General features: G+C 44.9%; 1 pseudogene; it reads left to right on the forward strand.

Annotated features, from left to right (window-relative positions):
* The first annotated feature begins 14,346 nt into the window (after positions 1-14,346).
* LOC132481451 (nuclear RNA export factor 2-like) lies at positions 14,347-25,899 on the forward strand (annotated as a pseudogene).
* Positions 25,900-26,225: the final 326 nt, after the last annotated feature.

Raw genomic sequence — 26,225 nt, forward strand, 5'->3', positions numbered from 1 at the left:
TGAAGCCAGCTTGTGTTCTGAGGAAGATCATCCGGAGGCACCACCATCAACGGGAAGCCCAGGAATGTGGGCAATCTCAGATCTCCAGCTCTCGTGAAGAGAATGGCCTCCTGAAACACGCAGCCGGGAGAACCCTACTGTCACTATGCTACACTCAGGAGGCTGACCCAGCTTTTGAGCACCGTGGGCTCCTATGGCTATGTTCACGCAGATGCGGCCATCAAGTGGCAGGCCCAGACAGTTATGTGGCAGGCCCAGACCTACTGGCCATGTCAGCACCATGAGCCCTTAAACCCTGAGCTCGTGTAGTCTCTCTGGACCTATTGCCACTATGATCATGTGGTAGATCCAGCTTTTCAAGGCGCTAGAGCATGGCAGACTCCTAAACCCTGCCCATCATGTGGATTCATCCTGTCATGTGGCCCTCACGAGCTAGTGGCATGTGGAAGCCTCAGCCCTCCAAGTCACAAAGGTGACCTGCTTCTGAGAGTCATATGGATGCTATGGTCCGTCACATATCCCCCTTGGTCACACATCAGGCTCAGCCATCTCTAATCTCGTGAAGATTGCTGCCTACCAGAATCTTCAGATCCCTGAGTCAACAGGGATGTGGCCGCTACCATCACATGGCAGGCAAAGCGCCTGCCGTCATGTGAACACCGCACCTACCATTCGGGTGTTGGTCGTGTATATTCTACGGTCATGGGACATGCTGTTGTCTCCTGAGGCTCAGTTCTCTCGGTCACACTTCACGATTGAGGGCTCCTGAATCCTGACGTCACATGCATCCTTCTACTCTGTGGCCTCCGCCAGCCAAGCCCCTGGAAGTCAGGTAGGGCCCCACAGCGGCGCGTTACGTTACGTAGGTCCCGCAGTCACGTGACGCCGTAAGGTCGTGACCTCGGGAGGCGCCGTTATAGCGTGCGGAGAGCCTGCCGAGCGGTGGGTAGCTCGGCTTAGCCTTCTGAGGAGTCAGACCGAGAGGTGAAGAAGACCTTTAGAATTAAGGTACTTGTCCTGGCTGAGGGGGAACTTGATGAGGCTCTGGCTCTGATGCCATCCTTTCCACCGACTTTCGTATTCTGACACGGTAGGCGGTAGTCGGGTAGGAGGGGCGCCCTCCAGTACTAGAGGTTCACTCAGAATCGGCGGGACAGCGGGCGGCAGGCGTTCATGGGCTGCTCTCGGCAGCTAGGCTCGGGAAACTGGGTGGACCCCTCCCTTCCCCCTTCCTTCCCAACCCCCACATTAAAGCCCTACTCTTGCTTATCTCTGTTTCGTATCCGTATTCACTACCTGCCATGTGATGGTGTCCTCTGCGCTCTGCTGACCACGTTTGTTATTAGGAACAGCAGAGAACTCCTAGATGCCACTTCGTATCGATGATTTCAAATCTGATCTGAATTTCTGTCTCTTAATTTGTTGTGTGGAGAGAGGCAAGGAGAGAGACTTTTTTTAATTTGATATTTTTTTCAGTAAAAGTGTGAAAGTAGCCAGCACGTTAAGGTTCAGAATTTGTTTTCTGTATATGCTTTGCCGACCAGTAGTTTTTCAAAGTGTGTGTGGGGTGGGATGCCATAATCTTTTTCTGCTTGGACTCTCTAAACGGCTTAAATTAGTCCAGCCAGCCACAACTGGCTTCTGATTTTCCTCTTGATTTTCTAACCATTCCTTGTTACATTCCTTGAAAGTTCTCCCCTTTCCTTCATGTGGGAAAAAACAGTGAATTTATTTAAGAAAACCATATGAAGTAAAATTATAGATGATACATATCATAAAAATCACGTAGATGGTACTTAATGAGTAAAATGCAGCAAGTAAAAGATGGTGTTTACATTTGTGAGGGATTTAAAGATTGTTTGAGAGATGGTTAAAGGAGTGATATATTTTTTAAATTATATAATAGCCATTTCTTTCCTCTCATTTCAGCACTTTCAGGTTTGTTCTACAACACACTATGTCTGAGAGACAGCAACAACCAAAATGCTTTTATCCATTGAAGAAATATGGGACATACAAGAATGAAGGTATAAAGGATTTCTATATGTCATATTTTTAAGATAATATGCCACTTGAATCTCAAAGAGAAGGGTAGTGTCTTAGCTTGTTCAGGCTGCTGTAGTAGAACACCATGGACCGGGTGGCTTGTAACTTACAAGAATTTATTTTTCCCGGTTCTGGAGTCTGTGAAGTCCAAAATCAAGGCACGAGCAGGTTGAGTGTCTGGTGAGAGTCTGCTTCCTGGTTCCTAAAGGCCTGTCTTCACGCTGTATCCTCACGTGGCAGAAAGGGCAAGGGAGCTCTCTGGGTCCTCTTTTATAAAGGCACTAATCCCATTCATGACGGCACCTCCCTCATGACCTAATCACCTACCAGTGACTCTAACTGCAAATTCTGTCACCTTGGAGCCTAGGTTGGTACATAAACAGTCAGTCTGTAGCAGGTAGTTTCCTCAAGCTATATGGGGATGGAACATTTTCCCACAGTCCACTGGAAGTACTAGTGTTCCTCAGAAAACATTTTGGGAAAGCCTGTTCAAACTAAATCTCTTCTGCCACATTAATACCTTGTACCTTTGTTTACTAAGTAGAATGTATGCTTACTAATAATTATAATCTGTTCTTCTCATTGAGAAACTACTTATTGCTAACTCATTTTATCTTATGTCATTAGTCATTCTCTCTTTTGCTTAATCTTTCCACTTTTTCATTCTTTACATATAACCTCAATTTATGTTTCTGATATCATGATGGCAAGAAATAAGTGCATAAGTGCTAGTCATTAGGAAGTCTGAAAAAGAAAATAAAATGCCCCACTCTTGAAAAGATGATACAACTTACCATAACGATGAGTGGATGAAATAGCTCTCCTTTTATACCAATTTTCCACACTTTTTCAAAACTAGTTTTCTATTATTATTTAATCATTATAGCTGCCATTTTTTGAGTTCCTGTTATACATCAAGGACTGTGGAAACCTTGTCATACCAGTTTTCTCATTTAATCCTCAGAAAAATCCTGAGAGGATGTTATTTTAATTTACAGATAAGATACAAGAATCAAGATAGGCTAGATTATGCTGTGGTAATAGACAGTCCCCATATCTCAGGGGCTTATTCCTCACTTCGACTACATGTCCATGGCAGGTGCATGCCCCTCACAGGATGGTGGACTTTGGGGGTCTGAGCCATTCTTACTGGAATGATTTGGAAACCCAAACTGACAGAGCAGCCATCATCTAGATAGTTGTCAGTCCCTGTGCCTGAGGTGAAGAGGACCCTGCAAGTTCTCAATCCAACAACCATATGTTCTGGCCCAGAAATAGCACATGTCACTCACAACCCATTAGCCAGAACCAGTCACATACACAGCCCTGTCCAAACAAAGGAGGTCAAGAAGTACAGCTCTGCCAGTTCGCCGGAACAGGGACAAATGGAAACACATGGCAAACAGCATTACCGCATGATGGAACTGAGGCTCAGAGAGGTAAAATACTCGCCTAAAATCATATACGCAGTAAGGGACATAGCACATTCTGGATATAAGATTTCAAAGTCCGTCCTCTTTCTGTTCCTACTCCTTTCTATATTGTATGCTGTCCTCTTCAATGACGTTCATATGTACTTATCATAGAAGTTTCTTTGCTTCAATGCTGCAGTTCCATCTCCCTTAATCATCTGATATTCCAACAATGGATTTAGTTAAACCCCCCTCATCGGTAAGCCACAGGTCTTTTCCAAGTAATTGAATGTACTGCATATTTGGATATCCATGCTATTCAAGGATAGCAATTACAAAAGAAAACGTGATGGTAGATGAAAAGACTGTGGATTTGTCACATACTTGATAAAAATCATCTCATGAATTTCCGTATTGGCAAGAAAAAATAATAAAAATAAGGTCAAAAATTAATGAAGTTGATGACAGATATGGAAGAGTTGAATAAAAATGCTAGATGTTAGTGCTTTCAAAATATAAAAAAATAAGGAAACCTTTGGCAATATGGGTCAAGAAAATTAGAAGGCACAGATAAGCCACTTTTGAAGAAGGTGTCTTGCTTGTATTTACAGTAAAGCTTTAAAAGATAATATTATGAAAAAGATATGCTGATAATTTGAAAACTAATACTGAATGGGTAAGTTTTAGAAAAAAGAACATTATATTGGGGAAACAGAAAATATTAAGCTTATTCTTGACAATGCATGCATGAGAAGGCAAAATTACTGGTCAATCTTAATTAGTTATAAAAATGCAAAAAATAGATATAAGATAAAGGCAAACTTAATCCAGCAATGGCTAAAACAGATAATACAGCAGGGCAAAATTGTGTTTATACCGAACGTGCAATGTTGGTTTAACATTAGGAGATTCATAATGTAGTTCAACACATTAATAGGATAAAGGATGTTTATCACAAAGATTCCACAAAAAAATGCATGCAATAAAATTCAACAACCAATCAAGATTAAACAACAACAAAAATAACACGTAGCTAACTGGGAATAGAAAGATATTTCTTTAAAATGATAATGTGTGCTTTAAAAAATCTACAACAAACACTGTATGTAATAGTGAGACATTAAAAGCATTCCATTCTAAATCAGAAGAGGCAAAGATGATTCATATATCACTTCTGTTCAACATCTTACTGACTCTCCTAGGCATTGCAGTAAGCCAAAATACATACATACATTAATTAATACATGTGTAAAAGTGAAAAGGAACGAAACTGTGAGTATAATTGTCTTCATATAAAATTGAAGAGGATCTATGGAAAATTATAATAATAGTGATTAACCAGTTTATTGGATGTAAGACTAATATACACAAAATAATTGCACAAAATAGAAAATAATATTTTCATTGTGAATATACCATTTACGATGGCAAAAAAATTGGTCCTGTGGAATATACCTCAAGTTGGCTCAGGTGGCAACTATTCAAATACTCATAAACACTCTTACATGTTTTCCTGTACTGTAGAGAACTGGAAAGCTAAAAACAAGAAAGGAGACCTATGTTAGTTTCTGTGTGTGTGTGTGTGTGTGTGTGTGTGTGTGTGTGTGTTTTCTAGACTCCCTTTTGTCTAGGGTCCCAAAGAAGACCTCTGTGTATCAAGCCTATGCACCATAGTGAAACTTGGAGGTAGAACTGAGTAATGTGGGAGCCACAAGCAGGATCAGCTACGTATGATGGGAGAGGTCTCTGGTTTTTATGGGCAGCCACAGCAGAGTGCCTGGAATTCAGTCTCTGTCATACATGTTGGTTAGCTCATAGGCTGCAGGGGTGTTTCAGCTATACCAGTCCCACTGCGTGAGGGGGCTTCCCCTGGCTGTGCGGCATCAAACCCACTTTTCTGGCCCTCACAGAATTTTTGTAAGCTGTGTGATATGTTTTATTAAAGATGTCTTATTTTTATAAAATAACCAGAATGAATATCTGGCATAAGGAAGTGGGGACTTTGATTAATAGAGTACTTGACACCAAAATTGTTTGCAAGCAAAGGGCCCTGAAGGCAGTGGGGATCGGGGATATGTTATCCGGTCTAGGTGGATCTGAAGATAGTAAGGACCCAGTTGGTAACAGAGGATGAATCATAGTGTTCCATGGCACACAATGGTGAAAGAGTTGCAGCTACGTTACTGGACAGAACTTGGGTCCACTCGCCTGCTGCACAGCAAAGCCAATCTACTGACGCTGGGTTGTCGGTGAAGGAAAGTACAGTGTTTGTTTTCTGGGTGCCAAGCAAGGAGAACTGGCTGCTTGTGTTCAGAAGACTAACTCCCTGCTGACTTTCAGGGAAGTGCATGACTTTCCTCTGATTGTCTGTTGGTGAGGAAACAGGGTGCTGTTTCAGGGACCTTAATCATCAGCATTCTGGTTCTAACCAGTCTGGGGTCTGTGTGCTTGTGGTCAGCATGGAGTCACCATCCTGCACCTGGGCAGGGGATCTTAGTTTCTGCGTAACAGCTCAAAGATATGTATGAAGTTGTTATCCCTTGCAGAGAAACTAGGACTCTGCTTTATCACTGCAGTATTGTTTCTTGACTGCTTTTCTTTCTTTCTTTTTAACATCATTATTGGAGTATAATTGCTTTACAATGGTCTGTTAGTTTCTAACAAAGTGAATCAGTTATACATATACATATGTCCCCATATCTCTTCCCTCTTGCATCTTCCTCCCTCCCACCCTCCCTATCCCAACCCTCTAAGTGGTCACAAAGCACCGAGCTGATCTCCCTGTGCTACGCAGCTGCTTCCCACTAGCTATCTGTTTTACGTTTGGTAGTGTATATATGTCCATGCCACTCTCTCGCTTTGTCATAGCTTACCCTTCCCCCTCCCCGTATCCTCAAGTCCATTCTCTAGTAGGTCTGTGTCTTTATTGACGTCTTGCCCCTAGGTTCTTCATGAACATTTTTTTTTAGATTCCATATATATGTGTTAGCATACGGTATTTGTTTTTCTCTTTCTGACTTTCTTCACTCTGTATGACAGACTCTAGGTCCATCCACCTCTCTACAAATAACTAAATTTTGTTTCTTTGACTGCTTTTCCTTTGTTTCTGCATTTCCTCACTTCCCTAATTAGTAAGTGCTTGAGTCTGTTCTTTGGAACTCTGGGAAGGTCTAAGAGGCCAAAGCCTTTATCTACAGACAAGAAACAGGGAACACAGCGGGGCTTTTGTACCCACGAGGGTCCTGAAGCGTTCTGTTCAGTGTCAGTCCCCCATTTTCTTTGATACTCCTCAATCCTGAGGGGATCATGAGTGGGGCAAGAGAGGGAATAAAGTTTTGGATAGAGAAGTTAATCATAAACTTGGCAAGGGAACTCGGTTTTAGGGGGACTCAGTTTCAAGCGTTACCACCTATGGTCACTTGAATTGAAATGCCTTTGAAGTCAGTGTGTTGGTGGGCCAGGCAGCTGCTGTTTGGGACCCAGAGGACACTCCTTTCCCCCACAGCATTGAGAAACACATTAGTGTGGAGGGCATCTTCATCTTTGAATTGTTCTGAAGTGGCTGACTTGTGTAGGCCACAGATGAGATGGGAGATTCTGCCATTGACATGGTCACCCTCACTTGAGTGGGGATGTTGGGGTTCTGGAGTTGCAGGCCCAGTAGGAGCACTTAATCTCCTGCCTCAAGGTGAGTGCTGTTTACTTAATAAACAGCAAGGATGGAAGGGTAGTCACACTGGTTTGACCTGTAGCAACCTCTGAAGGTGGCTAATTGATCAACAGATCCCTTGGATCTGAAATATCTGAACATACTCCAAAGTTGCATTTGATCAGTGTAAAAATAAATAAAATATAAACAAAGATTTGTAATAAAATATAAGAACATAAAAATAAATAAATCAAGCTCTAGGTCTGGTGACTTGACCTCTCTTGATGGCAAATGGTAGTCCTTTACTCAATTCCCACACTTGACCCAGAACACCATGAATGAGTGGACTACTGAGGAAGGACCCTACGGTGAAGTCGCAAGTTACTGCAGTAAATCTTCTTCCCAGGCTTAGCCAAAGGGACCGTCAGCCATTTACCACAGTTACTGTGCATTTGCTTTAAGGACACTTGCTCTAAGCCAGAGCTCAACAAACTCCCTGGAAAGGGCCAGGTGACAAATATTTGAGGCTTTGTGGGCCATTTTGTCTCTTTCATAACTACTCAACTCTGCTATTGTAGATCGGAAGCCTCCAGAGAGAAGTATGGCTGTGTTCCACTAAAACTTTGGGTATGGACATTGGCGTGTGGATTTCAAATAATTTTCACATGTCAAGAAATATTATTTTTTTAACCATTTAAATATGTAAAAACCGTTCTTAGCTTGCAGGCCCTAGAGAAACAGGCCCTAGGCCAGGTTTGGCCCATGGGCTGTAGTCTGCCAGTCTCTAACTTAAGCTAATGGAATCACTAGGTCCCTAAAACAGCAGAGTGGAAAGCCAGCAAAATGAGGTGGCATCCATTGCTACGGTCTCTGGCAAGCATAAACCAAAAGCTGATACTTTAATACAGTAGCTTTCAACTGTGGTTGCACACTTCAGTCACGTGGAGTATTCAGAAAATGTGGGTGCCTGGGTCTCGACCCAATTCTGCTTTAATTATTGTAGGTATAGCTTGGAACTGGTGATATTCTCAAACTCCCCAAGTGGCTCTACTGTGTAAACGAGGTGGGGAGCTACAACCCATACTGTGGGATATTACTCAGCAATAAAAAAGGCAGGAACATAAATGGATTTCAAAAACATGATGCTGACTTTAAAAAGCCAGACACAAAGGTGTGCAGCATGTATGATTCCATTTATAAGAAATTCTACAGCATTCAAAATGAATATATAGGGACTGTGAACATATCAAGGTTTATATGGAGCTGCGAGATGGAAAGATTAACTGGGAACCATTTGTAGTGTGGTATATCTTGATTGAGGTGGTGGTTAGCTCTAATCCCTGATGTTTACATGTAAGTAATTTGAGATCAGGAGAAGTTGGGTGAATTGTCCAAAGTGATGTAGCTTAATAATCAGAGAGAAGACAGGTGGATCTGATTATCAGTAATTGTTCCTATTATGCTTTGGAATGAGTCAATATAATAGTGCTTGCCCCCAAGCCCATGGCAAAACACTGACCCAGCCTTTTATGCAAGTAAAGCATGGACATGAAAGTATACCTCTTGTGCATTCCAAACACCTACTCATAAGCACAGTTGACATTCTCATGTGTTCCTTTATGTTGACTTTTTTAAGTTTGTATTTACATATCCAAACAAAACCTTTTCCTAATATTTCCATTTGAGTAATCACACTCTAATATACAGGTTGAAAAATTATGGTAAAAATATGTGACATAGGGCCTCCCTGGTGGCGCAAGTGGTTGAGAGTCCGCCTGCCGATGCAGGGGATACGGGTTCGTGCCCCGGTCTGGGAGGATCCCATATGCCGCGGAGCGGCTGGGCCCGTGAGCCATGGCCGCTGAGCCTGCGCGTCCGGAGCCTGCGCGTCCGGAGCCTGTGCTCCGCAACGGGGGAGGCCACAACAGTGAGAGGCCCGCATACCGCAAAAAAAAAAAAAAAAAAAAAAAAAAAATATGTGACATAAAATTTACCATCATAACCATTTTTAACTGTACAGTTCAGTACTGTTAAGTTGATTCACTTTGTTGTGAAACCAATCTTCAGAACATTTTCATCTTTCAGTTCTGAAACTCTATACATTAAACAACAATTCCCCTTTGTCCCTCCCCCCAGTTCCTGGTAACCCCATTCTACTGTCTGTTCCTATGAATCTGACTACTGTAGATACCTTTTTTTTTTAAACCATGGACTCTGTTTACTATAGTTTTCCCAACTTTTAAGAATAATATTTATTTATTCATTTATTTATTTATTTATTTATTTATTATTATTATGTTGGCTGCACCAGCTCTTTATTGCAGCATGTGGGATCTCTACTTGCAGCATGCAGACTTTTATTTGTGGCATGCAGACTCAGTTGTGGCATGCAGGCTTCTTAGCTGTGGCATGTGGACTCTCAGTTGCAGCATGCTTGCAGGATCTAGTTCTCCGACCAGGGATTAAACACAGGCCCCCTGCATTGGGAGTATGGAGTCTTACCCACTGGTCCACCAGGGAAGTCCCTAGAAACCTTATGTCAGTGGAATCATGCAGTATTTGTCATCTCGTGACTGATTTATTTCATTTACCATAATGTTCTCAAGGTTCATCCATGCTGTAGCACATGACAGAATTTCCTTCCTTTAAAAGGCTGCATAATATTCCATTGTGTGTGTGTGTGTGTATATATATATATACCACAATTTGTTCATCCTTTTATCCATCGATGGACATTTTAATTGTTTCTACTTCTTGGCTGTTGTGAATAGTGCTGCTATGAACATAGATGTGCAAGTATCTCCTCAAGATTCTACTTTCAGTTCTTTTGGACACATATCCAGAAGTGGGATTGTTGGGTCATATGGGAGTTCTATTTTTCATTTTTTTTGGAATCTCCATACACACTCATAAACAATGAATGGGTCAAAGAAGAAGTCACAAAGGAAATTAGAAACTACTTTGAGACAAATTAAAATGAATGTCCATCATACCAAAACTTATGGGATACAGCAAAGGAGTGCTAAGAAGGAAGTTTAGAGGTTTAAATGTGTACATTAAAAAGACAAAAGGTCGGGCTTCCCTGGTGGTGCAGTGGTTGAGAGTTTGCCTGCCTATGCAGGGGACACGGGTTCGTGCCCCAGTCTGGGAATATCCCACATGCCACGGAGCAGTTGGGCACGTGAGCCATGGCCACTGAGCCTGTGCGTCCGGAGCTTGTGCTCTGCAGCGGGAGAGGCCACAACAGTGAGAGGCCCGCATATCACAAAAAAAAAAAAAAAAAAAAAGACAAAAGGTCTCAAATCAACAACCTAACTTTACACCTGAAGAAATTAGAAACAGAAGAATAAACTAAAGCCAAAACTAGAAGAAGGAAGGAGATATATGAGAGCAGAGATAAATAGAGAAAAAATAAAACAACAATAGAAGAAAAATAAATGAAACTAAGAGTTGGCTTTTTGTTAAAGCTACACAAAATTGACAAACCCTTAGTTAGACTCACTAAGAAAAAAAAGTAAAAGACACTCAAATAAATTAAAATCAGAAATTAAAGAGGGACATTACAACTGATACTACAGAAAATAAAAGGATTATTAGAGAATACTGTGAATAATTGTATGCCAACAAATTGGAAAACCTAGAAGAAATGGATAAAGTCCCCCAAACAGACAATCTAGCAAGACTAAATAATAAAGAAATACATAATATGAACAGATCAATTAATGAGTAAGGAGATTTAATCAGTTATCAAATATCTCCCAACAAAGTAAATCCCAGGACCACATGGCTTCACTGGATTATTCTATCAAATACTTGACAAGGCGATGTCTGAGATTGCTTGTGTCTGAATCACCTTGCTGAGGGAGGTCTCTAGCCCTGTTCAGGCACCTGATGCAGTTGGTCAGCCGGGGGACTGCGGTAGCTGTCAGCTAGCTCCATTTATGCTTTCCCCTCGGCAGCGTTATTTCAGAAGGAATGTGGGTTCTTGCAAATGACTCTGACTCTTTCTATACACCGTACGTAGACCACATGCCCTTACTTCTCCCTTTAAAATGTGAATTTTTCCCTTTCATTGCTGGATTTCCCTGAAAACGAGTTGGTTGCCTGGCATTCTCCAAAGGTCAGCAATAAGGTTCCTCTTTGTTGTTGTTATTGTTGATGAGGGTCATTATGAACTCCTGGCTTTTGAACATGTTGGTGGGCTTCAAACCATTGTGATGTGGTGTTGAGCAGAGGACTGAAATGATGTGACTTGTGCTCTGTTGCTGGGCTGAAAACAGACAGGTAAGGAGCCAGGATGAAAGCAGAGGGGCCAGCTGGACAGCAGTCCAGTCCAGGAGGTAGATGTTGGTATCTTGGCCAGGGTGGTGGTAATGGAGGTGGTGAGAAGTGGCTGGCTTCTGGACATACTTTGAGAGAGGGGCCGAGAAAATTTCCTGACCAGTTGGATGTGGAGTGTGAGAGAAAGAGAGCATGCCAGGCCCCCTCCGAGGTTTGGGGACTGAGCAAGTGACATTTGTGGGTCAAGTGCCCCATCTGTGTTTACTTTCACTTCCAGTGCCACACAGGGAAAGTCCCAGGATTGTGAGTAGCAGGATTGCCCTGACAGCGGGCCACATGGGAAAAGCAACAGCTCCCCAGAGGAGTTCATCTGAGGCCTGGTCGTAATCACTCCATCGTGAAGTAATCAGCAGTGGACGGATCTTTACTCATAAGCGTGCCCTGAGACAACATGGAATAGTTAATGTGCAAAAGGCACAGCACACAAACCTAGAGAACCTTAAGCATTACAACCCAAAGGAAGCTGGTTTCTAACAGTGTAATTACCATAATCCTCCCTCCCCACAAGCCACTAGTATGATTATCTGCTGGTTCACTGTTTCAGTGGAATGTGTTAAAAATAAAATACCCTTAATGAATCCACCTATGAGGAAGAGAATTGACACGATCTTATTTTTGCAGGTGCCAAAAAACTTCCAAATGTTTTCCCATGGTGAATTAGATATGTTGGAAGGGAGAATTTGTGGGTGGAGGGGTGAACAACAACACAACTCCTGGGAGTGAATACAAGGTGAGGTATACCCAGGACACTTTCTAAGCATGCCTGTGGCTTCAGTATCCAGTACAGTAGATGTCATAGTAAAGAAAATGAACAAGAGCCAAAGAGAGGCCTTACAGAATGATAAAAGGATCAGGACACCAGGGAGACATAAAGATCCTAAATCAGTACGCACCAAACAACAGAGCCTCAAAGTACATGAAGCAGAAACTGGTGGAGCTGAAAGGAGAAAGAGCCAGATGTATAATTATAGTGGGGGCCTTTGACACCCACCTCCCTCTTAGCAAGTGACAGAATTACTAGAGAGAAAATCAGCAAGGATATAGGAGACCTGAATATCACAGTAAACTAACGAGGTCTGCATGACATAAATAGAACAGTCCGCCCACCAACAAGAGTACAATTTTTTCCCCCAGGGTGTCTGTAACATTCACCAAGTTAGACCATCTCCTCGATCATCAGACAAACCTCAATAAATTCAAAAAGGATTGAGGGACTTCCCTGCTGGCACGGTGGTTAAGAATCCGCCTGCCAGTGCAGGGAGCACAGGTTCGAGCCCTGGTCAGGAAGATCCCACATGCCATGGAGCAGCTAAGCCCGTACACCTCAACTACTGTTCCTGCGCTCTAGAGCTCACGTGCCACAACTACTGGAGCCTGAGCGCCTAGAGCCCATGCTCCGCAATAAGATAAGCCGCCACAATGAGAAGCCCGTGCACCACAACGAAGAGTAGCCCCCACTAGCCGCAAGTAGAGAAAGCCCATGTGCAGCAACAAAGACCCAACACAGCCATAAATAAAGAAATAAATTCATTTAAAAAAATAAAAATTAAAAAAGAAGAACTGAAATCTCCCAGACTGTGTTCCCTGGCCACGATGGAATCAAATTACAAACCAGTAATAGAAAGCAAGAAGTAGAATCCCTAAACACTTGGAAATGGTGGTTGACACATCATTCCAGGTTATCATTCACACCCTTGTTATAGAAGAGCTGAAGTGAGGAAGAGTTGCCTGCTGAGCTGAAAGGCATTTCAGGCTGGCCCAGGAGAGAGCTCACTCTGGCTCTTTCAAGCAGCATATCGTTCAGGGCAAGGTTGGAGGGAGGGAGACCATTCAGGAGGTTGTTACATCAGTGCCACCTGACATTAAAGCTCCTAGTGCACTGGCAAAGGAAGTCCAGCCAGCTTGCTGGTTGTTAGTGCAGTCGGTTTGGTGGCTCATTGGATTTGGGAAGCACGAGAGAGGTTTTGGTGTGGTTGCTGGAAAGTCCTGAGAGAAGGCAAGATTCGGGTGCCTTCCTGGTATATATATGACTGCTGTCCAGTCTAACCCATGGACGCATACACCGCGGTTCTTTATCAGTCCAGCTCCACTGTTTTAAAAGTTTCACCGCAGTTGTCCTCTCCTCCCTCCTCCTCCTCCTCCCTCTTTCTCCTCCTTGTCCTCCTCTTCCTCATCCTGCTTCTCCTCGATTCTTCCCCTGATAGTGCCATCTGTCGGATAAGGCTGTCCTTTCTGGACAGGCAGAAGAGTGTCCTTTCTGAGGTTTGTAGGATTGGTCCCTTAGGCCAGGTTGGCACTTTGCCTGCCCTACCATGCTGTTAGCCTAAGACATGGTACGTGGTAAGTGGACCACAGATGTGTCTGCAAACTTGTATTTTTGTTCCTCTTTTCAGAATACAGTGATGGTGGTAGACCACCTCAAGGAAGAAAGAAAGGTTGGAGTTCTTTCCCAGGTAATTCTGGCGAGAGGAGCCCTCATTACGAACACGATGTGTGTGAGCCTCAGCCCTCACACCTCCAGAAGGATGCTGGAAACGTGGTGAAGAGGGATGTCCAGGAGGACCCCGAAGTAAGACAGTAAGTGGCCAGGCAGCAGGGTTTGTACACAGCAGCCCCTGGGACTATGCACCTCTCTCAGTCTCCGTGGACTTGTTTTTCTTCTCTCACTGCAAAACTGAAGCATACTAGAAGTGAAATAATGGTTGAGCAATGCTAAGTGTAGTGCTGGTGTCAAAGAGACGAGGGTGTACAGAAGACTTCCTTAGCACTTATGGCCCCTCACCCTCCTTCTCTCCACATCCCCCCTGCAGCTCTCCCTGTGCCATCCAAGGCAACAAGAGGACAGTGAGATGGCACAGTGAAGGCCACATACATAAGACTGTGTGGAAAAAGAGAAAACGTCTGGAGAGAGAAATGGGGGAGAACACACATGATGGAACCTCAGGGAGCAGGTTCAGGGTCACAGTGAGTATCCTGAAAAATGTATAGAATGTGCAGGAGAGAAAAGCCAGGGGGAGTTGTGTTGGTCTCATGTAGAGATGATGGTTTATTTCACTGGGGACAGTTTGTAATCTGTCCCTTTTATTAGCAGGAGTTAAAAGTCTTGTTTATCTAAGGGCAGATTCAGAGAAGCAATGTAAAGGGAACAGGCTGACCGTGAGGAGAACGGAGAAGCCTGTCTCAAAGCAAAGATGGAAACTACAGCCAAGGATACGGAGCAACTCCACATTGGAGGTCTCAGTTTGGCAAGCTGAGTGTGGGAGATGGAGGGTCGAGCCTCTGGAGACCTTGTCTGAGGGGCAAGCAGTATCTACACTGGGTAGGATCTCCTGGAAATTTATAAAAGGAAGATCATCTCTGTCACCTCGATTATGTGGAAGAGAGTTTGACTGGAGAGAAAGAGTATTTAGGAAATCCATATTACGCACACCCATAAGAAATCATGCCAGTGGTCCCTTCTTTAGAAGCCCTTTCAAGCTCAGTAGAAGGCCAGAAAAGAACAGGAAAAGGTTCGTCCTGCAGCCTAAATTCCCTGCTGTCTGTCCTCTCTCCCATCCCTTCTTTTCATCCTTAGATTCCTTGTGGGATGAAGTATGACAAGACATGGCTAATGAACTCAATCCAGAGCCATTGCAGTGTCCCCTTCACTCCAGTGGACGTAAGAGAGGATGCCGAAGCCAGACGCCTGGGCACAGGGAAGGGGGAGAGAGAGAGACCTGGTTCAGCAGGGTCTGTTGGCTTCTGATACTATTGCTGTTGCATTCAATACCTGTAGTTCCACTTTTTGCAAACTGGGGCTCAGTTCTTTGTCCAGGAAGCTAGCACTGCCTGTGCATTGATGGATGTCAGCTACAAGATTTGTGACGAGGAGAGACGAAAGGTGTGTGTCGAGGGCGTTACGTGTACCTCATCCTGAGGAAGGAGGACAGGCCTGGGGCTGGTTGTCTTCTTTGGAACTAGAGTTCCTGGTGCTTACCCCACGTCTTCTTCCTGCAGATACCTGTCTTTGTCGGCCCCTCCGCTGTTCCCTACTCTGTGCGGGATAAGTTGAAGCCAGAAGAAATGGAGCAGCTAAAGGTAATGCAGATTCAAGACGTGTTGTGTGCCAACGCTCAGACCCACCTCTCCTTCCTCCAGTCCCCCATCCCCCTCACTCCTGATTTCCCTGCCATCACCACAGCCTCAGAGTGGCTGTCTTCATCTCTCTCTGCAGCTGACATTGAGCAAACGATATAATATCTTCAAGCAAGCTCTTGACCTCCAGAGGCTCCGCTTTGACCCAGGTATGGCTGACAGCAGTAATTCTAGGGCGGGCGAGGGCAGAGGGGTCTTCCTGGAGGGTGACTTAGGGATGGTAACGTGGGGAGGGGCTGGTGCTGGCCCCAGACCCCACTCAACCATCTGATTCCCTCCCCTCTCCTTCCTGAAGACTTGGTAGGCCGTGATATTGATATAATTCTGAATCGAAGAAGCTGCATGGCTGCCACCCTGCATGTGATCGAAAAGAACTTCCCTGAGGTAAGGCTGTAGGCCCAGTGCTGGTATTAGGGTAGGGGGTGGAAAAGCTGGGGTGCAGGGCAGATTTGTCTCCAAGGTCCTAGATAGTAACCTTCACTCTACCTCTTCTTGCCCCAAAGCTGTTGTCCTTGAACTTGAGCAGCAACAAACTGTACCAGCTGGATGGCCTGTCTGACATTATAGAGATGGCCCCCATGGTCAAGATCCTGAACCTCACCAAAAATCACGTGAGAAGAGGGAGCCAGGTCAAAGTTGGGTTGAGAGTAGAGGGGGCATGTTAGTGGCCATCAGAGTGATGACAGGAGGCAGGTGAAGGTACCTGTGAGGGAGGGAGTGGTCTGGGGGTGCAGGGATTTGGATGTCCCCTTTCATGGGATTCCTTTTCTCACTTCCACCCCATATTTCTCAGCTGAAGTCTGTGTGGGAGTTGAGCAAGATGCAAGGGCTGAAGCTTGAAGAGCTGTGGCTGCAAGGGAACCCATTGTGTAGCACCTTCGCAGACCAGTCCACCTATGTAAGGTCAGTGTGAACACCCTGTCACCCTTCTTGGTGACCCTCACCCATGGGAGCCTAGACTATCTGTGACAGTGCCCCTATGCCGCAGGTGGCGGCCCTGGTCTTCTGGGAGGATCACAGGCCCCACCTTCTGCTCTCTCTGTGTCTATCACCGGTGAGGAGTTTCCTTCCCCTGACCTGCTCACCTCTGCAGGCGCTCTGGGGTCTGTTCCCAGCTCTCTGCGCCCAGCTATATTGCACCAAGGCCTCCCAAGAGTGTGCCCCAGGAAGCAGGGCTTCTCCTCCTCACCAGGACCAGGAGCGACCAGCCTTGATCCAGATGCTGGCGCCCTGGACTGAGAAGGGTCCTCCAGTCCCGGGCCTCTTGCTGAGCGAAGCCTTCCTTCTTCGTGCTGAGCTGGGGTGTGCCTCCCCCGTTCTGAGAGGAGCCCTCTTCCCCTGCCTCCAAAGCGGTCCACCCTCCTCTCCCAGGTTGACATGGGGGCTTTCCTGCGCCATGCTGAGGGCTGAGGCCGTGGGTGGCTGCTGTCATGACATCCATTCTGGTGGCCCAGTGCCAGGAGCTGGACCCTCCTTGGGGTCCAGCTTGGGGAAAAGCAGGGCTCCTTGAGTCAAGGGGCCAGATGTGGGCCCCCGCCAGTGATCAGAGGGCTTCCTGAGGCAGGAGTGGAAGGCAGAGGGCAGAGGCGGTAGAGGAGACAGAAGGACAGGCCTCTCAGGGGCACTTGCCATCCCTCCCTGCACACGTCACATCATCCCGCCTGGTCCTTCACAGGAGGCCTGGGCAGCCTGAGACAGGTATGATTCCTCAGATAAAGAACCAACTCAGACAGGTGCAGGGGTCATCGGGAGAGAAGACGGTGGTCATCAGAGGGGGCCACGGATCTTCAGCCCCATGCTGAGCTGGGACCTGACCCTTTCCTCCTTCTGGGGAAGATCTGCCCCCATGGCTGCTCGTTTTCCCATGCCCAAGTCTGGCTGAGCTCACACAGGTGACAAAGTTTCAGCCAGCATCCAGTGGGCCCCCAGCCCAACATGTGCATCGTTTCCATTCCTACCTGGTGTGTCTGGGCGATTTTGGGGCAGGTGAAGAGCTGCAACCGGTGTGCCATTTCCCGTTTCTTCTCTCTTCTTCCCTGACACCGACCACGGGAGAGCTTCTTTCCCTTCCCTTTGTTTTCTCTCTCTCCCTTGTCTCTGTGCCCCTAGGTCTCTCTCATCTCTCCCCTCCTACCTTCACTCCCTTTCTGTCCTCATCCCCTCCATCTCCCTCCCTGAGCCCCACCTCACTCACCTCCCGGCCCCAGCATCCTGGGCCATCCCTCGGGGGTGTCTGCGTCTTGGCAGTGTACTGGACTCCCAGTGAGGTAGCATAGGCCCGGGCTCCCACCCCATTCCCTCTTCTCCCCACAGCCTTCAGTGGGGCTTTGGAGGAAGTAAGGGAGGGGAAGCAAGCCCTGCAGCATGGGTTTGAAATGCTGGTCCCTGTGGCACTGGAGAAGGGAGTCCGAGTAGTTTGGGTAGGAGCTACACAGGGGAAGGAGAGAAAGGTGGGAGGAAAGGAATATTAAAGTGAATGTATTGAGAGAGATGAGAAGACAGTGCTTTTTGGACAATAAGATGACAGATGCTCTGTGCTCAACAGGGAAGTGGACCGAAAACACTTAAAATCCAGAGCAGATGTGGACAAAGGGGGCTGCTGGATGGGCCACAACACACTGATCTCTGTTTATGGTATTACTGTTTTAACTCAAAGGAAGCATTGCAACCTTGAACTATCAACCACCTCTTCTCTATTTTTGGTTTTGGACAGGGCCATCAGAGAACGTTTCCCAAAGTTGTTACGCCTAGTAAGTGCCTATGTAAATCATTGTCTCTTACAAATGTCGGTGGTCTCTGCACCTGCCCTCAAGCCCTTTGGGTCTTGCCTAGAACACATATTAGCATCAGATCCTTAACCATTTTGGGAGACATGGACTCCTGATAATGACGTGGATATACTTGCTTGAAAAATACCTATAAATACACACATGCACACACACAAGTTGAATGTTACACGAGAGACTTCCAGGACCTCATGATGAAGACATCCAGGGTAAGCTTTCCCATGGAATTTCCAGGGCCCTTTCACACCTGACCTCTGACCCTCACCCTCCTGGGCCCATCCTTTTCCCGGATCATCCAGGGCCACTCCCCTTGTCTCCACTCCTGACTTCCTCTTCCCTTCTCCAGGATGGCCAGGAGTTACCGTCACCATTCACCATTGACGTTAACTGTCCCTACGTAGTAAAGCCCTGCAAGGTGAGGAAGAGGATGAAATAACATTTGGGGTGTTGTGGGGAAGCTTTATCCACTGCATAGTATCAAATGCCTTTTGATTCCAGGGCAGCTTCCTTGGATCTGATGAGCTGAAGAGCCTAGTCCTGCAATTCCTGAAGCAGTAAGTAACTCTGGGAAGCTGAGCAAGGGGAGGAGGGCTAGGACAGGTGAGGCCAACTAAGCACAGGTCTGCTCAGGGGAGTTTTCAAGTCTCATTTGACCAGACCACAGAGATAAGACTGTCCTCATTGCTCCTCCTCAGGTACTACTTGATCTATGACTGTGGAGACCGACAGGGTCTCGCGGGTGCTTATCACGAGGAGGCCTGCTTCTCCCTGACCATTCCCTTCCACCCCGAGGACCCAGCCCCATGAGTATCACAGCACAGGCTCTGCTCCTGTGCCGTGTGGCTCCCCAGCAGACACAGGCCAGCTCTTGCAAACATCCACCACACACTGTTGCTTTTTGTCTCCTAGAAGCAGCTTGTGCGAGTACTTCAAGGACAGCAGGAATATGAAGAAGCTCAAGGGCCCTTGTGAGTGTGTGATGGGAAGACTGGGTTGGAAAGGGTAGTGAAGGGGTCAATCATAGGGCCCAGGGCGTGGCAGCCCCTGACCTTCGCTCGCTTGCCCTCCCCTCACAGACCTGCGGGTCCAGCTGCTGAAGCACACAAAACGTGTCATTGTGCACACCCTCTGTGGGTTGCCCAAGACTCAGCATGACTTCAGCTCCTTCGTGGTGGACATTTGGTTCCAGGCGGTGAGCCCCTGCTTCCTCCCTCGGGCGGGCCCAGGAAGCCGCAGGTGGGTAGGAGGTGGAGGTGGTGACTGGGTGCCTGGGCTCTTCCCTTTCAGGAAACGATGCTCTGCTTCTCCGTCAGCGGGGTGTTCGAGGAAGGTGAGTATGTGTAGACCCCCACCGCAGATGCCCCATTGCTGCCTCCCCCTGGCCAGGCTCACTCCCAGAACCACCCAACTTCCCTGACCCCTTCCCTTCCCTGCACTCGCCCCTCCCCTCTCCTTCCCCACTGTGTTCTCCTGCCTTCAGGCTTCCCACAGACAATCCAGGTCTGAGCTGTGTCCATGCCTGTCTGCCCTGCACACCCTGGGCATTGGGGAAACAGTCTGTGGAGTTTGGTGGCTCTCAACCCAGATACTCTGAGAACTTGGGCCATTACATAACCTCCCAGTTTCCTCATTTGCACAATGGGGTAGTAGTATCCACCTCTTGGGCGGCTGTGAAAAATGTATCCTGTGAACTTGTATAGTGTTTGTCAGGGGCCCTGTCACTGGGTGCAGACTGCTCCTATAGTTGCCCTCCCCATTCCCGACACCCTGGGCCCCGTGAACAACTGCCCTCTCAGCATGAGTGTCTAGTCACGCCCTGACTGGGCAACACCATGTGAGCGTGTACAGCACGTGTGGCTCTAAGGGGTACTGTTGTTTGTTTGCTGTTGAAGTGGAAGGAAGTTCTCAGGGCTGTGTGCGTGCCTTCACCCGGACCTTCATCACTACCCCTGCCAGCTACTGCAGGTGAGAGCCCTGTTTTGGGTGGGAATACCCATCCCCGCCTGGGCTCAGGGGCATGGGAATGTGGTGGTGCAGACCTTAGGTTTACTCGGTATTGTGGAAAGCCAGCACGGAGATCCCAGGAGCAGTCTAGCCTAATGGTTAAGAAGAGCATGGGCTCTGGAATCGGCCTATGTGTTGTCTCCTTGACCCAGCACTCACTCGCTGTGTGTCCTTGGTCAAGTCGCATGACCTCTCTGTGACTCAGTGTCTCCTTCCAAGAATGGGGATCAGATTGTCCACCCCTTGGGCTGTGGTAAAGTGTAATTGCGAAATTGTCCGTGGGTTGGGGATAAACCTATAAATCGAGTGAAGGTGGTAGACAATCTCTCCAAAGGTGGGCTCTGTGGGGAGGGGCAGAGGTACCAGTCAGTGAACCTGGGGGACAGACACAGGAGAGGTAATGGAAGGAATCTGTTTGCTGAGTGCCAGTGGGAGCAAGGCTGTTGTTAGGGGGTGTGGTGGTGTTCATCTGTCCAGTTATCTGAGTGACCATTTTTCCTCCAGTCTTTTCATCATGAATGGCAAGCTGTTTGTATGGGGTGTCAGCCCTAAAAAGACCAAGAGCACATTCTCCATCCCAGTACCCACACCCTCCACCAGCTCCATGCCCAGTTTCTACTGGGAGCAGCAGCAAATGGTACAAGCTTTCTCCACTCAGTCTGGGATGAACCTCCAGTGTTCTCAAAAGTGAGTATTGTGTTTGCATGAGGATAAGAGGGAGCTGGGAGAATGACGAAATTAAAAAGGGAACACACAGACATTTGGAAAAATAAGTATTTGGATATTTTGCTTCCAGGAAAAAAGCTCATGAAAAACGTATCCTAATTTTATGATGATGTATGTGAAGCATTTTAAAAATAGTATTATGCTCAGATGACATCTTTAATATGGAAAATCTTAAGAAATTCGCTAAGAAACTGTAAGAATACATAAACAAGTTCAGCAGAATCTCAGGATATAAGATCAATACACAAAAATCATTTGTATTTCTATGCACTTAAAATGAAAAATCCTAAATTGAAATTAAGAAAACAATTTGATTTATCATAGAATCAAAAAGAATAAATACTTAGAAAGAAATGTAACTAAAGAAGTGAGAAACTTATACTTTAAAATCTTCAAAACATTGTTGGAATAACTTAAACAAAACCTAAAAAAATGGAAGGACATTCTGTGTTTGTAGACTGGAAGACTTAATATTGTTAAGATGGTAATACTATTCAAAGTGGTCTACAGAGTCTACACCATATCTATCAAAATCCCAGTTGGCTCCTTTCCAGAAATTGATAAGGTGATCCTACAATTCACATGGAAATGCAATAGACTCAGAATAGTCAAAGCAATATTGAAAGGGAATAAAGTTGAGGACTCACAAGTCCGGATCTTCACAATTTCAAAACTTACTACAAAGGTACTATAATCAAGACTGCATGACACTGACATTTGATAGGTCAATGCAATAGAACTGAGAGTCCAGAATGAAACCCTGACATTTGTAGCCAATTAATTTTCAATAGGTGTGGAGAAATTATTTAAATAATTAATGGAGAAAAAATAGTCTTTTAAACAGGTGGTGCTGGGACACATGGGTATTAACATGCAAGAATTTTGACCCCTATCACACACCATATACAAATATTGACTCAAAATGGATCAAAGGCCTAGTGTAGAATCTACAACTGTAGAAACTCTTACTGACTTATTTCACTTAGTATGATAACCTCTAGGTTCATCCATGTGGCTGCAGCTGGCATTATTTCATTCTTCTTAATGGCTGAGTAATATTCCATTGTGTATGTGTACCACATCTTCTTTATCCATTCCTCTGTCGATGGACATTTAGGTTGCTTCCATGTCTTGGCTATTGTAAATAGTGCTACAGTGAACATTGGGTTGCATGTATCTTTTCGAATTATGCTTTTCTCTGGATATATGCTCAGGACTGGGATTGCTGGATCATATGGTAGCTCCATTTTTAGTTTTTTTAAGGAACCTCCATACTGTTCTCCATAGTGGCTGTATCAACTTACATTCCCACTAACAGTGCAAGAGGGTTCCCTTTTCTCCACACCCTCTCCAGCATTTATTGTTTGTATATTTTTTGATGATGGCCATTCTGACCCGTGTGTGGTGACACCTCATTGTAGTTTTGATTTGCATTTCTCTAATAATTTGTTATGTTGAGCATCTTTTCAAGTGCTTTTTGGCCATCTGTATGTCTTCTTTGGAGAAATGTCTATTTAGATCTTCTGCCCATTTTTTGATTCGGTAAGTGAAGTAAGACAGAGAAAGACAAATATCATATGATATCACTTATATGTGGAATATAATAAAAACAATACCCATGAACTTATTTACAAAACAGAAACAGACTCACAGTTCTCGAAATGAAAACTTATGGTTACCAGAAGGGAAATGTGGGGGGGGAGTGATAAATTAGGAGATTGGGATTAACATATACACACTACTATATATAAAATAGATAACTAATAAGGACCTACTGTATAGCACAAGGAACTCTACTCAATATTCTGTAATAACCTATATGGGAAAAGAATCTGAAAAAGAATGGAGTTATATGTAACTGATGCACTTTGTTGTATACCTGAAACTAACACAACATTGTAAGTAAACTAAACTCCAATAAAATAAAATTTAAAAAAACACTTAGACGAAAACAGAGGTGTGTATCTTCATGACCGTGAATTAGGCATCGGTTTCTTGTATATGACACCAAAAGCACAAGCAACCAAAGAAACAAATAAATTGCTCTTCATCAAAAGTAAAAACTTCTGGGCTTCCCTCGTGGCGCAGTGGTTAAGAATCTGCCTGCCAATGCAGGGAACACGGGTTCATGCCCCGGTCTGGGAAGATCCCACATGCCGCGGAGCGGCTGGGCCCGTGAGCCATGGCCACTGAGCCTGCGTGTCCAGAGCCTGTGCTCCACAACGGGAGAGGCCACGACAGTGAGAGGCCCGCGTACCACAATAAAAAATAAAATCAAAATTAAAAACTTCTGTACATCAAAGGACACTATCAAGAAAGTGAAAATACAACCCACAAAATGGGAGAAAATATTTGCAAATCTCGTATCTGATAAGATCTACTCTCTAGAATATTGAAGGATTTCACAACTCAACAATCAAAAGATAAATATCCTATTTAAAAATGGGGAAATGATTTGAATAGATATTTCTCTAAAGATTGTATACAAGTGACCAACAAGCACATGAAAACGTGCTCAACATCATTAATCATTAGGAAAATACAAATCAAAACAACCATTTCACATATGCTAAGATGGATTTAATCAAAGAAACAAGATAAGCATAGGTGAGGATATGGAGAAATTAGAACTCTCATATATTACAGGTATCAAGGTTCAGTGGAACACTCACTTTGGGAAAAAATTTGGCAGTTCCTCAAAGTGTTAAACACAGAGTTACCAAAATGACCCAGTAATCCCACTCCCAAGTATCTACCAGGAGAAATGAAAACATATGTTCACTCTAAAACTTGTTCAGGATCGTTCATAGCAGCATTATTGATAATAGCCGAAAAGTGGAAACAGCCCAAATATCCTTTAGCTGATGCATGGATGAATAAATCTGGTACATCCATATAGTAGAATATTATTCACTCATAAAAATGTACAGTTCTGATATATGTCATGACATGATCAACCTTGAAAACATTATGCTAAGTGAAAAGCCAGTCACAAAAGTTGAATATAGTATGAAATGTCCAGAATTAGCAAATCCACAGGGACCAAAAGCAAATTAGTGGTTGCCAGGTTCTGGGGAAGGGGAGGAATGGGGAGTGATGACTAATGGTTAAGGAGTTTCTTTTCGAGGTGATAAAATTATTTTGGAATTAGATAGTTGTACAATCTTGTGGATATACTAAAAAGCACTGACTTGTATTCTTTAAAATAGTGTGTGCATTATATCTCAAAAAAAGATGGCTGGAAACTTGTACTTAAATTTTTTTCACTTAATGGCCATCATCAAACAATCTACAGACAATAAATGCTGGAGAGGGTGTGGAGAAAAGGGAACCCTCTTGCACTGTTGGTGGGAATGTAAATTGATACAGCCACTATGGAGAACAATATGGAGGTTCCTTAAAAAACTAAAAATAGAACTACCGTATGACCCAGCAATCCCACTACTGGGCATATACCCTGAGAAAACCATGATTCAAAAAGAGTCATGTACCACAATGTTCATTGCAGCTCTATTTACAATAGCCAGGACATGGAAGCAACCTGTGTCCATCGACAGATGAATGGATAAAGAAGATGTGGCACATATATACAATGGAATATTACTCAGCCATAAAAAGAAACAAAATTGAGTTATCTGTAGTGACGTGGATGGACCTAGAGTCTGTCATACAGAGTGAAGTAAGTCAGAAAGAGAAAAACAAATACTGTATGCTAACACATATATATGGAATCTAAAAAAAAAAGGTCATGAAGAACCTAGGGGCAAGACGGGAATAAAGATGAAGACCTACTAGAGAATGGACTTGAGAACATGGGGAGGGGGAAGCGTAAGCTGGGACAAAGTGAGAGAGTGGCATAGACATATATACACTACCAAATATAAAATCAATAGCTAATGGGAAGCAGCCACATAGCACAGGGAGATCAGCTCTGTGCTTTGTGACCACCTAGAGGGGTGGGATAGGGAGGGTGGGAGGGAGGGAGATGCAAGAGGGAAGAGATACGGGGATATATGTATATGTATAACTGATTCACTTTGTTAGAAATCAGAAATTAACATACCATCGTAAAGCAATTATATTCCAATAAAGATGTTTAAAAAAAAAAGGCCAGTGTGGAATCTAAAAGAAAAAAAAAAGATTCTGATGAACCTAGGGGTAGGACAGGAGTAAAGATGCAGAAATAGAATGGACTTCAGGACACGGGGAAGGGGAAGGGAAAACAAAACAAAAACAAAAGCAAAAAAAATTTTCACTTGTTATTTTCTTGAACATCTTCCTTGATCAGTGTGTATTAAGTTCCCTTGTTCTTTTTCACAGCTCTACTTTTCTGTTTTGAATTCTAGTGGGCATGAATGCTAGTGATAGATGGTTTGCTTTTCACTGGGTCTTTCTTCGTCATTACACATAGTGTTCATACTGGTGCATGTGTCCCAGCAGGAAAGTGGCATACATTTAGCGGTGGCATTGCATGGTCAGCGTGACTGTACTGTGGTACTAATGGAGATCACCTGTTGTTCTCCCACTGCAGGTGCCTTCAGGACAACGAATGGAACTGCACCAGAGCTGGTCAGGTCTGCAGTATGCTCAAGGTGAGGTCTGGGAATCAAGTGGGGTAAAGATGAACATTTCTGGGCCTTCAGGGGGGCCAAGAAGGTGGAGGTCAGTGTCCTGGGAATGGAACTTGGGGAGCGGGCTCTTCTGACATTCCGACCCCTTCTCTCCAGACCGAGGACAAGATCCCAGAGGAGGCCTTCAAAGAAATCCCCTAAAAGGAGCCCTTGGATGCCATCCTTGTCTTCATCCACATCATCTTTTATCTCCAGCCTCAGGCCACGCCCATGCCTGGGGTTGGAGGCCTGGCTGACCAAGAATCCAAAGTTACGTTGCAGGCCACATAACATAGCCACCTGAAGGGTCAGTTGTTTCTGAATTTTCCCCACTCACGATTGCTGTTTGTTTTCATAATAAAGAGTGATATTGCATGTTGTATACTGTGTGTTCTGCATTGCTGTTCCCTGCCCCAATCATGAGCCAGTGAGTCCAGGCCTGAAAGGCCTTGGTTGCCTTCCTGCCCAACCCCCATTGACCCTGGCAATCCCTAGCAGATATATCAGGCTTGACTCC

This window comes from Mesoplodon densirostris, chromosome X, assembly GCF_025265405.1.
Source record: "Mesoplodon densirostris isolate mMesDen1 chromosome X, mMesDen1 primary haplotype, whole genome shotgun sequence".
NCBI classification, from domain to species: Eukaryota; Metazoa; Chordata; class Mammalia; order Artiodactyla; family Ziphiidae; genus Mesoplodon; species Mesoplodon densirostris.